At 34.9% G+C, this 18,356-nt stretch overlaps 1 long non-coding RNA gene across 9 annotated transcripts in view; it reads left to right on the forward strand.

Moving 5' to 3' along the window:
• Nucleotides 1-258: 258 nt before the first annotated feature.
• Nucleotides 259-18,356, forward strand: part of LOC149224540 (uncharacterized) — a 167,620-nt gene continuing 149,522 nt past the window's right edge. For 2 of the 9 annotated variants that reach the window (XR_016249519.1, XR_016249523.1), the window contains exons 1-2: nt 259-634; nt 943-1,120. This is a non-coding gene — a long non-coding RNA (uncharacterized LOC149224540). Of the gene's footprint in view, nt 635-942; nt 1,121-6,494; nt 6,563-6,646; nt 6,688-18,356 lie in introns of those variants that run through there. The other 7 variants (XR_016249521.1, XR_016249516.1, XR_016249520.1 and 4 more) reach the window with 7 other exon arrangements.

Genomic DNA, 18,356 nt, shown 5'->3' on the forward strand with positions numbered 1-18,356 from the left:
TGACATTCCAGCGTAACATTTCAGAGCCTTCAGGTGTTGTGCAAATTAATATGATATGACATTACCACATAACCTTCCAAACCCAAAGCCTTCAGATTTTGTGTTTTCAGAGTCCAGACATAGGTACGCTCTAAAGTATTGGTAAAACAGATTACTAAAATTCGTAGCAAGTACTAATAATTATTGATGAGGTCGACTTAATTGGTATCGTTTCACTAGTCTGTCCTGACGGAGGCCGGTGATCCTCAGGCAGCCACGCACTAGTCCGGAACCATCTGGAAAGGCAAAAATGCAACTTGTACCACTGACACCTCCATTCCTGACAGGCACGTTAAAGCAGAAAATAAAAAGGACAGGTGTGACCATTTACCCTAATTCACCGTGCTTGGACCTGATCTGGCCTCGATATCCCCTGGAATGCGATCCTGGATGGCCATTGTGTGAAATCCTTTCTTTGCAGGTTTTTTCCATGGTCTCTATTGGGTTTCTCTTTCGTGGCAGTAACGAGATTGTTCATAGAAGTAAAATCCTGAGAAACTGAAATTAAATTTCATTACAGTTTTCTGCAACAAACTGAGGAGCCCTATGTCTCAGCAGGGTTTTAAGGATTCCTAGCTCTCTACGGATATATCCGGTAACAAAACTTGTTCATTGCCAGTCCTCGATAGAGTATTGTAATAATAGTCTTATATGTGTGAAGTATTCTCTGATTCAGTCCGGACAGTTTTATTCTAGAGTAGTTTTGGTTACATTTTCGTGGATAATATTTGGGTGACAATGAGAGAGAGTACGCCTGTGGAAATTCATGGACATTCATGTACAACATGGCCGTGAGTTCTCTCGTTGTCACCCAATTTTTTTTCATGACATCTCTTTCAATGAAATGTGAAGCTAAATTCGAGGATAATATATGTAGTCATTTTGAGCGATTTAAGTATGCAGGCTGAAGACTGGCTTTCAAGGAGACAAAATTCAAGGAGGAGCATAGTTATCTGCAGTCATCTTGATCGATTTCACTATACAGACTGATGACGAGCACTCTACTGGCGTCGAGAATGGCGTCGAGCGTGCTCCACTTACGGGGACTTTGCTGAAAACTGCGCGGTCTGACATTATTTTGGTAAGCTCTCATCCCACTTTATAATCTGCAATAAGAATTCTGTGGCCGAATAAAAACCCTCATTACTTGGTAAAACGCCCATTGAAAATCCTCATTTCTTGCTCGATTCTATTTTTAGAATATCGATTTTAGAAATAGGAAAGTAGCCTATGAATAGAAATAGGAAAGTAGCCTACGAATAAGATCTAGAAAGAATAGCAAAAACCTTGGACAATACAGAAATAAAAAGGATTCAAGATGTGATTCCTTCCATTTTGCTTTTGCACTGTTTGCGACATTTTCATGTTTTCATGGATGGATGCATAGCCCTTCTCTACTTTTGAATCATAAGATCTACTAATCTCCCTTCGAAAATATTCTCAATCGTATTCCGATTCTGATACATAGCTGAGAGCTCCATATCAATTGTGATAATATGCTTTTGCCATTACGTATTGGTTCTGAGGTACACCTGAAAGTTTGAAAGTTTGAAATGTTTTGGAGTTATTGAACAATGAAACCTTATGGTCAATAGAGGCTTGGTAGAATTGTTGTGCCAGCTGCTGCAGGTTGGTAAGTTTTGGTTGGGCAAAGTACAAAATAAGGAATACACTTCTGTTGATCAAATGATAGTAAAATTAAGTAAATATAAGAAGTGTTGTCTAAATATAGACAAACTAACTTGGATTTGGTGGACAAAATATCTTAACCACACACTAATATAGTAATATAGTAATATAGGACTAACTTGGATTGGATTTGGTGGACAAAATATCTCAACCACACACTAATATAGTAATTAGTAATATAGGACTACTATAGGACTACTAGTTAGAGGGAATCTCTCAACAACAAACTCTTAGATAATAGGAACAAACTCTAATTAAGACAACTCCAAATTATTATTTTAGCACTCCCCCTAAAAGGCTAGTTTTCTCACTCTCAATCAAAACAAAGTCTACATCCAAATTATTATTTTATCACTCCCCCTAAATGGCTAGTTTTCTCACTCTCAATCAAAACAAAGTCTACATCTATTACAATCTGGTGTTTACAAATACTATAGGATTACTAGTTACAGGGAATCTCTCAACCAACCAATTAACCATAAACAAACTCAAAGTCTACATCTATTACAATCTGGTGTTTACAAATACTATAGGACTACTAGTTACTGGGAATCTCTCAACCAACCAATTAACCATAAAAAAAACTCTTAGATAATAGGAACAAACTCTCATTGAGACAACTCTAAATTATTATTTTAGCACTCCTCCTAAATGGCTAGCTTTCTCAATCTCAATCAAAACAAAGTCTACATCTATTACAATCTGGTGTTTACAAATAAGATCATAGTGTTGAAGTCCATGTAAAGAAACAAGCATTCACCGAATTACATACCACTGCAATCATTAATATACTAGGATGTCCCTTCACTTACATGGCTTATTCAACATACATTTCTTTATACCCGTACCTCTCCCTCCATCATCATCATCTCATACCTAGGGTTTTCTCAGTTCACCCTCAACCATGCTTAGGGTCTTCTTAATTGACCCTCACTCAAGTGGTTTCTGGATGACCACAAACTTACAGTACAAAGTCGTTTATGGAGGCTATGATTGAGGGACAATTACAATCTCCATTCATAGAAATACCAACTTCTCCATCAACTCTATGATTCAAGGACAATTACAATCTCCATTCGTAGAAATACCAACTTCTCCATCAACTCAAACATCTGTAGACTTGCTTACAAACATATATGTGACACATGATCATGAGTCTGCCATTATTCAACACACCTTTACCTACATTTGTCCACCATCCAATCTCAGTCACTGCTTCAACCGCTCTTGTTACAATGCCTCCAAAATCATTGTCTTGAGTTATCTTACCTTGGGCTTTCTTCACAATGGACATTTCTCTTTTCTCTCTTGTACCTGATTACAATTGATTATTGATGTCCATATAAAAATAAATCCATCTACCAAGGTACATGGGTACCAACCATTGTTCTCTAGGAATCTTTTTCGTCTGGTTCATTAGTCATGTTAAACCCTCCCTTACATTTTGACTCTATTTCACTTATTTTTTCGTTTAATTGAAAACTGACTTTTTTTTATTACACACCAATCTTAGATACAAGTGCACTACACTTGCCACCCTTGTACCTGCCTAGTCATTAATTCCACAAAGCTACATGCCTATCTCAATAAGGCTTACAAAACACTGGGGGAAATCAACTTGGACTAATACCTTAGGGCTTACAAAACACTAGGGGAAATCAACTTGGACCAATACCTTAGGGTGTCAAATACAATCGTTCATGCACCCCTTAGAATACGTATACATCAAGTACAACAAGAATTGAACAACATTTTTATGTATTTTTACTTAATAATCATATGTAATGATCATTTGCCCAAACATATAAGCCCATTTACACTTCATCACACTGCATATCCTTCTACTGCTCCTTTACCTCCTCCTCTTCTGACATTGTTCACATCCTCACCATCATTGCCTTTGGCATCTTTAGTATTACTATCCAATAGTTGTGTTAGATCTCCATGTTCACATAGGTGTGATTTGTTTGAATCGCCAATTCTCACATCATCACTTCACTTTGTATTGAGTTGACTACACTTAATAAAATTATCTTCAATAACCCAAAACGCTTCGCCGGAACCAATCACTTAGAAAATTATAAACTTATTTTTACTATAAGCATTAAAGTTATGAAGTTACCGTGGAAAAATATTGTTGGATAAAGATCAGAGTGGCCCTAATACTTCATTGTCGTCACCGCACTTAAAAAAACCGGCCACATCCAAAAAAATCATAATAGATTCTTACCCTGATGTCACTGCATCGTATTTCTCTCTTTGTTACGCGGAATTCAACTCTGCTCCCAATGTTGACTCGCTGAGCCTATCCTCCTCTACTCATGTGACTAAATAGCTCGCAAGAGAAAATTTCACTGTAACCAAAGTCACACGTTACCGTCGAGAAAAATGTGTATTTGTGCGACGTAGCAGAGTCCAAGCGATGCTCGGAATTTATATTCAAGCAGCCATCAAAGGCAAAGCTCCGGCGGCCATTTATCACAGTGCAGATAGATCGTTATTTAACCAACAACAGCTGAAACACTATTATTCCGTCAGCAAACTCACACCACAGCCTCCTATCAAATCCTCAAACACGAAGGCCTCTGTCTCTTCAGAGAAATGCCAACCACGTTTTATACGCACTTTGCCAGACTCGAGCATCACATCCAATTGACTCAATTTTCAATACGCAGCATGACAGTTCTCTTTCCCTGGTAGTTTTTTCATAACATAGTGGACAAACTATTACACAGAAACACACTTAAAAAAAAACTACTCTACTTCCTTGATCCTAGGCTCTCCCGTGAGGGAGTCCAGCCTAGGCAAGTATCTGATACGAACAAAGAAAATGGAAGATGGGCGCAGCTTAATCGTGAGGCAATCGCTTACTCAAAGACACTGCACCCAACACACTTGTATTTATCAGGCTAACAAACCATTATATATAGGATTAGATTATAGTTACAGATTTCTGGAATATAGAAACTGCCGGCCAAACAACAAAATCGAATTAAGGAAAACAGTTCAACCAGCTTTCTAACCATGCATAACTAGTTCTAATTATTAGAAAATCTTGTACAGATTTCTCCACGAGTCTAACTTCTTCCTGAATAAAGTAAGACTTAGTTGGGAAGGTTAAGCTGGCTTGTTGCTTCTCTCAGTTGGAAAAGTATTATTACAAAAGGGGAAACTATGCTATGATAAACCAAGTAAGGTGTAGCTGGCTTGTTGCCTGTCTTAGTTGGAGAAGTATTATTAGAAAGGGGGGAAATTACTATGCTATGATAAACAAAGTAAGGTGTAGCTCGCATGTTGCTGGTCTTAGTTGGAAAAGTATTATTAGAAAAGGGAAATTTTACTATGCAACCTAATTTTGTTTATGCAATGTACTTTGATTATTTTTAGCTGAAAACATTCTTTATTACTTAAAAATTAAAGGAAAAGAAAGCTAAAAAAGTTTGATGCATTTTGTGAGAATCAACCAATAAAATTGATTTAAAAAAAAAATTAATCTCATTTACTGTAAATAAGAAAGATGTTCTAGGAAAAAATATTTTTTTTAATTTCATTTAGTGTAAATAAGAAAGATGTTCGAGGAAAAAATAGAGCCATGCAAAAAATTGTATATTAGTTAAAAAATAATATTCTATTTGAGAAAATAAAATATCAAAATTATAATGACTTTTATAAGTGTTTTGAAAATCAATTAAATTACAAAATTTAATAAAATAATTTAATTTCTTGAATTGAATTCTTGAGGATTGAGAGTATTATTCCAAATGATTAATGTTTTTTTTTTAATTATATATTTTACAAATTTATTTAAATAAATTATATATATATATATTTTATAGATTTATTTATTTTAAAATATTCTAAACTATTCCAAATGATTAATGTAAATCATTTAAAAAAATTATATATTTTGCAAATTTATTTATTTTAAACTATTCTAAATTATTCCAAATAATTAGTATTGAAGTTGTGAATATTACTCTTTATTTTTATAATACATATAATTTTTAAATTCATTAATTTTGAAAAAATTGTTCTGTAAATTAAAATTTTATTTAATTTGTTTTTTTTAACAAATAATTAAATAAAATGATATATATATATATATATAACACTTACCACAAACACTAACATGCACATAATAAAAAAATTGCATGTGTAACTATCTATTCTTACCATGGCACAATACCAATGGCACATTAGATTATCTTAAGGTTCAAAATTAAGGAGAGTGGTTAATGCGATTTCAAAGGAATATGAATGCCCTCTCCAGCGGATCTATGGAGTTGATGATCCTACCCTGTCACATGTTGACTTGGAAACATCGCCTGTACGCATGTTGAAACGATATTGTGCCATCTGGTCTGTAACATTAATTTGACAGTCTGGTTCTCTATCAAAGGACTAGGGCATTAATGCCGGAGGTCGCTCCATCGTGGGATCTCCAAAGGTTAATCCGATGGTCCAAGTGAGGGTTGATAACCCTAACCTCTTCTTTGCCTATCAACTTTGTTCCTTTCTCATTTGCGTTAGGTTGTTCTATGTGTGGGTTGCGCTTTGCAACCATGTCGAACTTGGCACTCGAGCTATGGTGATTATGTTAACAGTTTCAGTTCATGGCATATTTTCATGGTGGCATCGAATGTCCTCGTCTCGTCTTTACTGGGCAAATGCGTGGTAATTCCTTAACTCTTCTCTACTCATGCCCTGTAAATTTTATAGTCGTTCAGCCTTTTGGTGTTAATGGTTGCTGACGCTATCGATTGTAGGCATGCTATGGTTGTCGCCACTCCCTCCAGCTGGATTGGAAGCGCGTCAGGAGCATCTCCCTCCCGAGGTAAGGGTTCGGACTTGGATCTTGAACATTCAACCATTTGCGAGCTTGTTTGTAAGAAATCTTAATTACCACTTGGCATTTCAGGCCCTCGGCTCTTCCTCGACTGGAAAGGTTCTCCTTCAGGTAAGAGATGATGGCATAATACTTTTTCCCATTAGAATTTCTTACTTTCAAGGTTATGTTTTGGTAGCGAGTCTCTAAATTCTTGATGTGGCTTTATAGGTATGCTTTGTGACTAGCAGTCTTTCTAGAACGAACTATAAAGGCTTCCTAACAGAGTTCCCATCCTCCTTGTTCCAGGTTGGTGTCTTGAGTCCTTATCGCGATTGATCAGAATGGAAGAGTTTATCATTTTGTTCTTCGAAGAAGACAGTTAGGGTTTGCTCTTAAATTATTAAGGGTTTTGCTAGCCTTGAGCGAAGCTCAGCCAACCCTCATTGAATGTATCAATTGACGTTTACAATTCCTGCTATTGTAATTTACAGTTTAGTTTATTTATGATTAACTGAGTCTAGTTAATTACCGATTTACCATGCTTGTACTTTGTAATTATATAACAACTGCTCATTGAGAGTTTATGAAAATTTAGTTTTCTTTTTGGTTTAGAGGCAGTAAAGGCCTGAGATGTCATTTTGGAATTTTATTACATTGAGCCAGTCCAGTCTCGGTCCGTTCCTCAGGAATTCAATGGAGATTTGGTTCTCTCTCTCTCTCTCTCTCTCTCTCTCTCTCTCTATATATATATATATATATATATATATATATATATATATAGATATATATATTCAGAGTTCTTTCTCCTTTACTGCTCTGTCGATTTGAATTCATGTTTCAGAACTTCGTTGATATTTAACTGAGATCATGATTGTCTTTTAATTAGGAAATGAATTCTTTATGTACAAAATATATTTAATGATTTTATTATTAACATTAGAAAATTGTTGCTATGTTCATGGAATACCGCTGAAATTCAATTGCTGGTTTAGATGGTAAAGACTGAATACCTCACTAGCTAAAGGAATTAAATATATTTGTCACTTAGCTGTTGTTCTCTAGAAGTTTCTATATTTGTTCTTTTGGAGAGTCTCAAAATAAAAATGGTCTACAAGCAATTGTCAATATATATTCTCTGCATAAATATTTAAACAGTAAGGTACTATATATTCTATGATTCTAGGAATACCTAGTTCATGCATAAAGTAAAGTTACAGAATCATGTAATTTAGGAAACAGGTAATATCAACTATACCCTTAATCAAAATACCATAATTCTTGTTAAATGATAACATATATTTCCTTGTTTCCGTTCTCAGAGCATGCTTAAACATTTAACTTATAATAATGCTTTCTGGTAAATAAGTACTAAATCTAAAATAGTCACTTATCTGTATCTGATTGATTTTAGAATTGCATAAAATATTCTTTGTTTTCCTAGAAGGTCTCACCACCTAGCCATGGACCTGGAAATTACGTCCAGTGTTCCCCCTCCGAGCACTTCCTACTCCTGACAGTCTCTAGACATCCACAGCCTGGTATCTTGGGCTTCAGGACTATCGTCCAGCCTCAAGTCACATACCAGTTTTCCTGTTTGCCATTGTCATGTTCCCACTGGTTCCTCCTGCCCAGCTCTAGGAAAATTCAAGCAGCCCCCTGCTTTCCTTCCCCTCCCCCCTTTGGGGAAGGGAGATGGCAACTGTTTCTTAACTGTTCAAGGAGTTATTGTAACTGTTTCTATTCAGTTTTCTTAATCACACATTAATCAATTTCTTTTAACAAAATATCATGATGTTCTAGTTTCTTTTCTAGTCTTAGTTTCTTAACAACTATGTTAAGCAAAATTAAAAGTTCTAAAGTTCTGTGTAAAACTTGGTAAAAACAAAAGTAAATATTGAGCAACAAGGGGTGTTAACTTTCTCCCCCCTTATGAGGAACACCATCACCGGTGTCCTTCTGAGAAAATAATGTCGGATAGGCTTGCAACATGGTCTCCTCTTCCTCCCAAGTGGCCTCTTCCGGGCCAAAGTGCTTCCATTGCACTTTAACTTGGGGGATGGTTCACTTCCGTAAGGTGGTTTCTCTCTGATCTAGAATACGAAGAGGTTCTGCTAGGAACTCTCCCTCGGGCTCAACCTGCACAATTTACAACTGGCTATTAGAATTGCACCAAACAACAATTTAATGTCACATATTCATTTGTTTTATTACCTGTATACTTTCCCAACTAATTATGTGTTGAGGGTTGTATATATATATATATTTTTAGCAAAGAGACATGAAAAACATTGTGAACTCGGATGTGGCCGGGGAGTGCTAATTTGTATGCCACTGGTCCAATGTGTTCCAATATTTGGAACGGTCTACAGTACCGGGGTGCCAGCTTGGCACAACCCTTCCACTGTAAGGTGATTTTCTAGGGTTTAACTTTTAAGTACACATGGTCCCCTAACTGAAATTCTTTATGAGTCCTTTTTTTATCAGCATAAACCTTTTGCCTATCTTGAGCAACTTTTAAGTTCTAGCGAACCTTTTTCACTGTGGCCTCCATTTCAACTAACATATCAAGACCCAATGCTAACCTATTAACTGGGTTATTCCAGTCTGTGGGTACCTGAAACTTCCTTCCATACAACACCTCGAAAGGGCTCATGCCCAAAGATTCATGATGGCCATTGTTATAGGTGAATTCCACTAAATGGAGGTAGTCTTCCCACTTGTGTGATTGCTGCATAATGAACATCCTTAACATGTCTTCTAGGACTTCATTCAATTGTTCTATCTAGCCATCTGTTTGCGGATGGTAGGCAGTACTCAATTGAATCTGGGTACCCAATCTAGCAAAGAGTGTTTTCCAAAATGCATATGTAAACTTTACATCCCTGTTGGAAGCCACTACCTGGGGTATTCCATGTAATCAAAAGATTTCCCACATGAATATATCCGCGATCTCTACAGTCTTGTAGGTGGATTTCATAGGTATAAAATGGGTTGCTTTACTTAGCTTGTCCACTACCACCATGATTGAGTCATGATGCTTCTTAGTGTGAGGTAGTCCAGTAATAAAATCTAGAGTGATTGTCTCCCATTTCCACTCGGGGATGGGTAACGGTTGCAGTAGATCAATGGGATGCTGATGCTCTGCCTTCACCAAATAACACTCCAAACACTTTGATAAGTATTCCACAACATCCTTCCTCAAAGCCGACTAGAAATAAGTTTTCCAAATGGCTGTGAAAAGTTTCTGCTATCTTGGGTAAGCGGCATAAGGCTTCCTATGGAATTCATCCACTACCAATTGTTTAAAAGAGTTTTGGTTGGGAATATAAATCATGCTTTTGAATGTCAACATTTTATTTGAAGTTATATCATAGTCAGACTGTTTTCCCTTCTTCCGATCCTATGCTACTTGTTGCCATAAAAATGCATATTTCCGGTCCTTAAGGGATGCTTCCCTGATAATTTTCGGAAGGTTAGATTGTATTTGACTGAATTGTATTTCATATATGCAATGCATTTTCCTGCTTAATGCATCAGCCACTCGATTTTATTTTCCTTTAAGGTCCTTCATTTCAAAGTCAAATTCACTCATAAAAGTGGTCCACCTGGCCTGTCGAGCATTTAAACTAGACTGATTAAAGAAATTTGTTAAACTACGATGATCAGTTAAGAGCAGAAACTTCTTTCCTAGAAGGTAGTGTCGCCACATTTTAAGTGCGTGCACTACTACAGTTAGCTCCAGATCGTAAGCAGAGTACCACTGCTCATAGTTGTTCAATTTACATGATTCATACACTATGACCTTCCCTTCTTGAGGAAAAATACTACCGACCCCCTCTTTACTTGCATTTGTGCATACTATGAATGAATTTTCTAGATCTGCTACCATTAGCACTAGTGCAGTGGTGAGTAATCGTTTTAATTGCTCAAAACTTCGCTAGCAATCTGCTGTCCAATTAAAAGTACAGCCATTTTTTTGTAGCAAGGTCATAGGAAAAGCTATCTTTGAAATTTTTTTAATGAATCGGTGGTAATAACTTGCCAGACCCAACAAGGACCTAATGTTTGCAACATTCTTCGGGGCTGTCCATTCCATTATAGTTTTGATCTTTTCTAGATCTACTGTTATACCCTCAGCTGATATAACATGGCCCAAATACTGAATCTTGTCTTGTAAAAATCGCACTTGCTATAATTAATATACAATTGATTGTCTCACAAAATATGCAAAACCATTCTCGAGTGCTTTTCGTGACCTTCCTAATTTTTCGAATAAATTAGTATATCATCAATAAAAATTAGAACAAATTTATCTAGGAAGGGCTGAAATATGATGTGCATCAGGCTCATGAATGTGGTTGGGGCATTTGTAAGGCCAAAGGGAAGTACTACAAACTCGTAATGACTGTAACGAGTTCGGAAGGCAGTTTTACAAATGTCTTCATCCTTTATTCGGATTTGGTGGTAACCTGACCTTAGATCAATTTTAGAGAATATGCTGGCCCCCTACACTTGGTCAAATAAGTCGTCAATACGAGGTAAAGGGTACCTATTTTTTATGGTAAGTTTATTTAGTTGTCGGTAGTTGATGCATAGTCTTAAGGTCCCGTCCTTTTTTCGAACAAACAACACAGGGGCTCCCCAAGGTGATACACTAGGGCAAATGTACCCTTTATCTAGAAGTTCTTGAAGCTGCATTTTGAGTTCTGTTAACTCTGGGACACTCATGCGGTAGGGAGTCTTGGAAACAGGGGCTGCTCCAGGTATTAGTTCAATGGTAAAATCAATATCGCGTCTAGGTGGCAATCTAGGAATGGATTCCGGAAATACATCCACAAAATCCTAAATTACAGGGATACTTTCTAATGAAGTCATTTTGTTTTTGTCATTAGAGTACCCAACTTGGACAACGTAAATCTGACAACCTTTCCTTATGCATTTCCCTAGCTGATTTGTAGTAATAGGGCGTAACTTCAGATTTTTCTTGATTCCTTGAATTTCCTTTCTTTGCCCTGATTCTGTAAGGTAGCTTACAAATTTCTCCTTACAATCTACCAGGGACCAGCACCCTTCCAACCAGTCCATTCCAATTAGTACATCATATGAACCTAAGGGCAATATATTTAGATTAACATGGATGGATTGTCCTGAAACTGTTATCAGACAGTTTTTTGTTTTTGCAGATACCTTTCTCTTAGCTCCCATGGCTAATTGGACCAGCCATGATTTCTTAAATCTACTGCTTGGCAGTTGACATTTCTCTATTACTTTGGGGCTAATATAACTTAGGCTAGCACCCGGATCAAATAAAACAGAAACAGGTTGATCAACAATCATACCTTCGCATTCGATCATGGTGGGTTGGTATTCTGCTTGGTGATCATCCAAAGCATCATTAATTCTGGGCATACTTCTTGCTATATCTCCGACTGTGGAGTCTTCCTGCATATTGTAAAGTTGTTCCATTCAAGCTCTGTGTGGGCAGTTCTTATAACAATGAGACTTCCCACATCCCTAGCATTGCAGAGGTTGTTTTGGCGGTTGATCAGTTGCAGGTTTACTGATTCCCTCTGACTGTTTACTTTTGGGGTATGCTGGAAATTTGGGTGGATTCCTGGTAAACTTCCCAAAGGTTTTTTTTGCTAATTATTCCGACCATTTACTATTTTCTGTTATCTGTTTGGGGGTAAATTATTCATTCTTCTACTTGAAGCTCCCTTGGGTGATTCACTTTTCTGTTTCATCTACTGGTAACAAATACAGGCCTTTCGTACCGTGTCATCCATCATTCTAGGATATTCAAATTCTAATTTCTCTTTCATGAAATTTGGCAGACTGCTAATAAACCGCTGAATTTTGGTTTTTTCCTCCTGCATGTATGGGACAAATCGTAACAAGGAGGTGAACTGCTTCACGTATTCGTCCATAGTCAAGGTTCCCAACCTTAGCTCATGGAACTCCTTGGCTTTTTCGTCATAATAACGCTCAGTCAAGTATTTGTCCTTAAAATGTTTCTGGAATTCTTGCCACATCACTTGTTCTTCATTAATCTTTCTCACCGTTTTAATTTCCTCCCACCAAAGAGTGACCTTTCCCCGTAACTAGTAAACTGCCAATCGTGCTTTGAGTTTGTCTGTATATTCATAAATCTGGAAATATTTACCCATGTCAATCAGCCATGCTTCGGCTGCCTCTTCAGATCCTCCCTCAAAAGGTGATGGTTTTATTTTTTCACCTTGTAATTCTATCTTCTGTCTTTTGGTTTTTCTTTGATCCGAAACGTTATCTGAATGCCTCTCTTCATCCTCCTTATGTCCTTCTGTTGATTCTCCATTTTCTTTGCCATGATGGGCTATTGGGGTTTTTTTCCCTATCCTCCATACTGGGATCAGGTCCTCACTGATTCTGTCGGTCAGATAAGCTTTTGAGAATATTTTCCTGTTCCTGCCTCAGACGTTCATTTTCTATCCTTAAATTCATCATTTCTGCATGTAACTGTTGCACAATTTCCAACAAGGCAGCGTTGGTTTGTTGAGATTCCTCTCCTAGTTGTATCTAGATATCTGGATTGGCCTCCACATAAGGCACCTCCGACTGGTTTGATAATCTAGGGTCCCTCTACATTTTGTAATTTGATGTGGACTTTAGCCTTTAATTCTTTCTCTCTTTGTGTTCACAGTTTCCAAACTCAGTTGTTTATTGCAAAAAAAAATATGAGCTTAATTAAACATACAATATTTATCCCAGATGTCTCAGTGTTCGAGCCTAGGCTCTGATACCATCTGTAACACTTAACACTAACACTAACATGCACATAATAAATTTTTTTACATGTGTAACTATCTATTCCTACCGTGGCACAATACCACGAGACTATATCACACTTGGCACATTAGATTATTGTAAGGTTCAACATTAAGTAGAGGGGTTAATGCGATTTGAAAGGAATATGAATGCCCTGTCCGGCAGATCTATGGAGTTGATGATCCTACCCCGTCACATGCTGACTTGGAAACACCGCTTGTACGCATGCTGAAACGATATCGTGCCATCTGGTTTGTAACATTAATTTGACAGTCCGGTTCTCTGCTAGAGGACTAGGGCATTAACGTCGGAGGTCGCTCCATCGTGGGATCTGCAGAGGTTAATCTGACGGTCCATGTGAGGGTTGATAACCCTAACCTCTTCTTTTCCTATCATCTCTGAGCCTTTCCCATTCGCATTAGGTTGCTCGGTGTGTAGGTTGCACTCTGCGACCATGTCGAACTCGACACTCGAGCTATATTGATTCTGTTAACATTTCCGATTCATGGCATATTTTCATGGTGGCATCGAATGTCCTCATCTCATCTATGCTGGGCAAATGCATGGTAATTCCTTAACTCTTCTCTGCTCATGCCCTGTAAATTTTACAGTCCTTCAGCCTTTTGGTGTTAATGGTTGCTGACGCTATCGATTGCAGGCCTGCTATGGTTGTCGCCACTCCCTCCAGTCGGACCACAAGCGCGCCAGGAGCATCTCCCTCCCAAGGTAAGGGTTCAGACCTGGAACTTGAACATTCGACCATTTGCGAGCTTGTTTGTAAGAAATCTTAATTACCACTTGGCATTTCAGGCCCTCGGCTCTTCCTCGACTAGAAAGGTTCTCCTTCAGGTAAGAGATGATGGCATAATACTTTTTCCCATTAGAATTTCTTACTTTCGAGGTTATGTTTTGGTGGTCGAGTCTCTAAATTCTTGATGTGGCTTTACAGGTATGCTTTGTGACTAGAATTCTTTCTAGAACGAACTATAAAGGCTTCCTAACAGAGTTCCCATCCTCCTTGTTCCAGGTTGGTGTCTTGAGTCCTTATTGCAATTGATGAGAATGGAAGAGTTTATCATTTTGTTCTTCAAAGAAGATAGATAGGGTTTGCTCTTAAATTATCAAGCATTTTGTTGGCCTTAAGTGAAGCTCGGCCAACCCTCGTCGAATGTATCAATTGACGTTTACAATTCCTGCTACTGTAATTTACAGTTTAGTTTATTTATGATTAACTGAGTCTGGGTAATTGGCGATTTACCATGCCTGTACTTTGTAATTATATAACAATTGATAGTTTTCTTTCTAGTTTAGAGGCAGTAAAGGCCTGAGATGTCTTTTTGGAATTTTATTACATTGAGCCAGTCTGGTCTCGGTCCGTTCCTCAGGAATTCGATGGAGATTCGGTTCTGGGTCCTATCTGTTCATAATTTCATATATATATATATATTTTCAGAGTTCTTTCTCCTTTACTGCTATGTCGATTTGAATTCATGTTTCAGAACTTCGCTGATCTTTAACTGAGATCATGATTGTCTTTTAATTAGGAAATGAATTCTTTATGTACAAAATATCTTTACTGAGTTTATTGTTAACATTAGAAAATCGTTGCCATGTTCATGGAATACCGCCGAAATTCAATTGTTGGGTTTAGATGGTAAAAATTGAATATCTCACTAGCTGAAGGAATTAAATATATTTGTCACTTAGTTGTCATTCTCTAGAAGTTTCTATATTTGTTCTTTTGGAGAGTCTCAGAAGAAAAATGGTCTACAGGCAATTGTCAATATATATTCTCTGCATAAATATTGAAATGTAAGGTACAATATATTCTATGATTCTAGGAATACCTAGTTCATGCACAAAGTAAAGTTATAGAATCATGTAATTTAGGAAATAGGTAATATCAACTATACCCTTAATCAAAATACAATAATTCTTGTTAAATGATAACAAATATTTCCTCGTTTCTATTCTCAGAGCATGCTTAAACATTTAACTTATAATAATTCTTTTTGGTAAATAAGTACTAAATCTAAAATTGTCACTTATCTGTATCTGATTGATTTTAGAATTGCATAAAATATTCTTGTTTTCCCTGGAAGGTCTCACCACCCACCCATGGACCTGGCAATTATGTCGAGTGTTCCCCCTCCAACCAATTCCTTCTCCTGACAGTCTCTAGACATCCACAGCCTAGTATCTTGGATGTCAGGACTATCGTCTAACCTCAAGTCACATACAAGTTTGACTGTTTTCCATTGTCATGTTCCCATTGGTTCCTGCTGCCCAACTATAGGAAAATTCAAGCAGCCCCCTGCTTTCCTTCCCCTCCCCCCTTTGGGGAAGGGAGATGGCAACTCTTTCTTAACTGTTCAAGGAGTGATTGTATCTATTTCTATTCAGTTTTCTTACTCACATATTAATCAATTTCTTTTAACAAAATATCATGATGTTCTGGTTTTTTTTCTAGTCTTTGTTTCTTAACAACTATGTTAAGCAAAATTAAAAATTCTAAAAGTGTTGTGTAAAAATTGGTAAATGCAAAGTAAATATTGAGCAACAAAAGGTGTTTTATATATATATATATATATATATATATATATATATATATATATATATATATATATATATATATACATATATAAAATTAACATTATTATATCTTCTATTTAAATTATATATATAAGTTTAGAAGTTTTAAAGTTTATAACCATTAAGTAGTCGACTATGAGAGTAGTCTAAATACATCCAAAATAAATATAGTGTACTATGAGAGTAATCTAAATACATCCAAAATAAATATACATGTTAAGACATGTAATGCAACACATTAAAACAAGCGGTTGAATTTTTGTATTAAGATTGAGAGATAACATGATCTATATAGAGTTGGTTGAAAGGATATTTATAAATTAAAAAAAGAAAAAAATTCACAAATATATATATATATAAATATATAAGTTCATAAATATTTTCATAAATACTTATAAAGTGTAAATTAGTATATAATTCATAAATATTTTCATAAATACACATAGAATGTAAATTAGTATAAATTAGTATGATTTCATAAATATCTCTGAAGTGTAAATTAGCTGGTTTTTGTGAGATTTAATTCCCACCAAGTCAGAAGTTTAAATCTTATTTGTATCATTATATCAGCCTATCACAATTTTATACGTGTGGAGTCTTTTGTGTTAGTCTCGCACTGACTTGGGTTAAATACATCTTTTTGTGCTAGTCTTGCACTGACTTGGGTTAAATACATCTTACCCTGTGCAGGAAGATCAACTTTACCTCTTAGATGCAATATAATAATATTTAATTGTAATTATTGCTATAGGTGTATCTATTCTATTCCATTTTAATATGATAATATTTAATTTTTAATTATTCCTAATTATTAGATATTTTGCCATACGATTCTCAAAATTTAATTTCATTATTATAATTATTAGATTAGGTGAAAAATAAGGATTTAATTTCATTTAAGAATATTTTGAATAATAATAAAAATGAAAGATTGAGATTTATTTTAAAGATAGTTATATTTTTTTATATTTCTCAATTTAAAAGAGTGTCATGAAATTAAATTAAATTAAAGTAAATATATAAAGTATTTTGGTTTTGAAATGGGTTATGTTTTTTTGTTTGTGATATTGATAAGTGATGGTATTGGCCCATGATATATATTGTAACAATATTTTTTTAAAGATTAATTTCATTATTATAATTAATAGGTGAAGAATAATGATTTAATTTCATTTAAGAATATTTTTAATAATAATAGAGATGAAAGATTGAGATTTGTTTGAAAGATAGTTATATTTTTTTATACTTCTCAGTTTTTTTATACTTCTCAATTTAAAAGAGTGTTACGAAATTAAATTAAAGTAAATATATATAAAATATTTTTGTTTTGAAATGAGTTATGTTTTGCTTGTTTGTGATATTTTAAGCGATGGTATTGGCCCATGATATTGTAACAATATTTATTTAAAAATTAATAATTTTCATGATCAATGAGGTGAATCTCCATGATAATGTGAACAAATTTAATTAATTTTTATAAATTTTTTTGTTATTTATATTATATGATTGTATTAGCATTTAATTAATGAGATATATACCTATGAGATTTAGTTTTAGTTTCCACTGTTCAAACCTCAAAATTCCACTTAAATCCGCTCCATATATTTACACACTGTTCAAACCTCAAAATTCCACTTAAATCCGCTCCATATATTTACACTTGAAAAAATAATTACAACGATGTGCTATAAATATGAGAAAAATCTGAAAAAGGATGAACAAAATCTGAGAAAACGATGATGTTTGATTAGTAAAATTATTGATTTCATTATGAATACTGATTTTGATTTTAATAATATATATTTTATATTTTACTTGGGTCGCATGAGAAGGATTATATAAAATAAAAAGGAGAAGGATAATGGATTGGTTGGAAAGAAAAAATGAAAAATAAAAGATGTTTGTCACCAATAATTGTGAAAGGGAATTATTTAAAATACTTAAAGAAATAAAAAGGTAAGGAAAAGATAGAAATTGTGCAAACAATGATGGGTGGTTTAAAAAACAAAAAGGGAAAATGTTGGATAGTTTAAAAAACAGAAATGGAAAATGGGAAAAAGGAGGAAGGAGATTTTAAAAAATTAGGAAAGTTATTAAGCTTTTTTAATTAAAATTATTTTTATTTAATAAATATTAATATTATTTATTTATTTTTTTATGAAAATTATTTATTTTTAGATGAATAATAATATTGTTAAATTATTATATAATAATGATTTTGTAAATATTTGTATGATTTTTATAAGATATAAAAATGTATTTTTTTTTTTTTTTTTTATATTATAACATATTTTATTACGAGTTTTTATGATCTATAAATAGTGGTGGTATTTCTTTAGATAGTTTGTTAAAATAAATCTAATAAAATTATAATTAAATTTTTTTTGAAAGTATATTATTAAGG

The sequence above is a fragment of the Pinus tabuliformis genome, chromosome Q (assembly GCF_031772625.1).
Source record: "Pinus tabuliformis cultivar Carrire ecotype Pingquan chromosome Q, CPIR1, whole genome shotgun sequence".
In the NCBI taxonomy this organism is placed as follows: Eukaryota; Viridiplantae; Streptophyta; class Pinopsida; order Pinales; family Pinaceae; genus Pinus; species Pinus tabuliformis.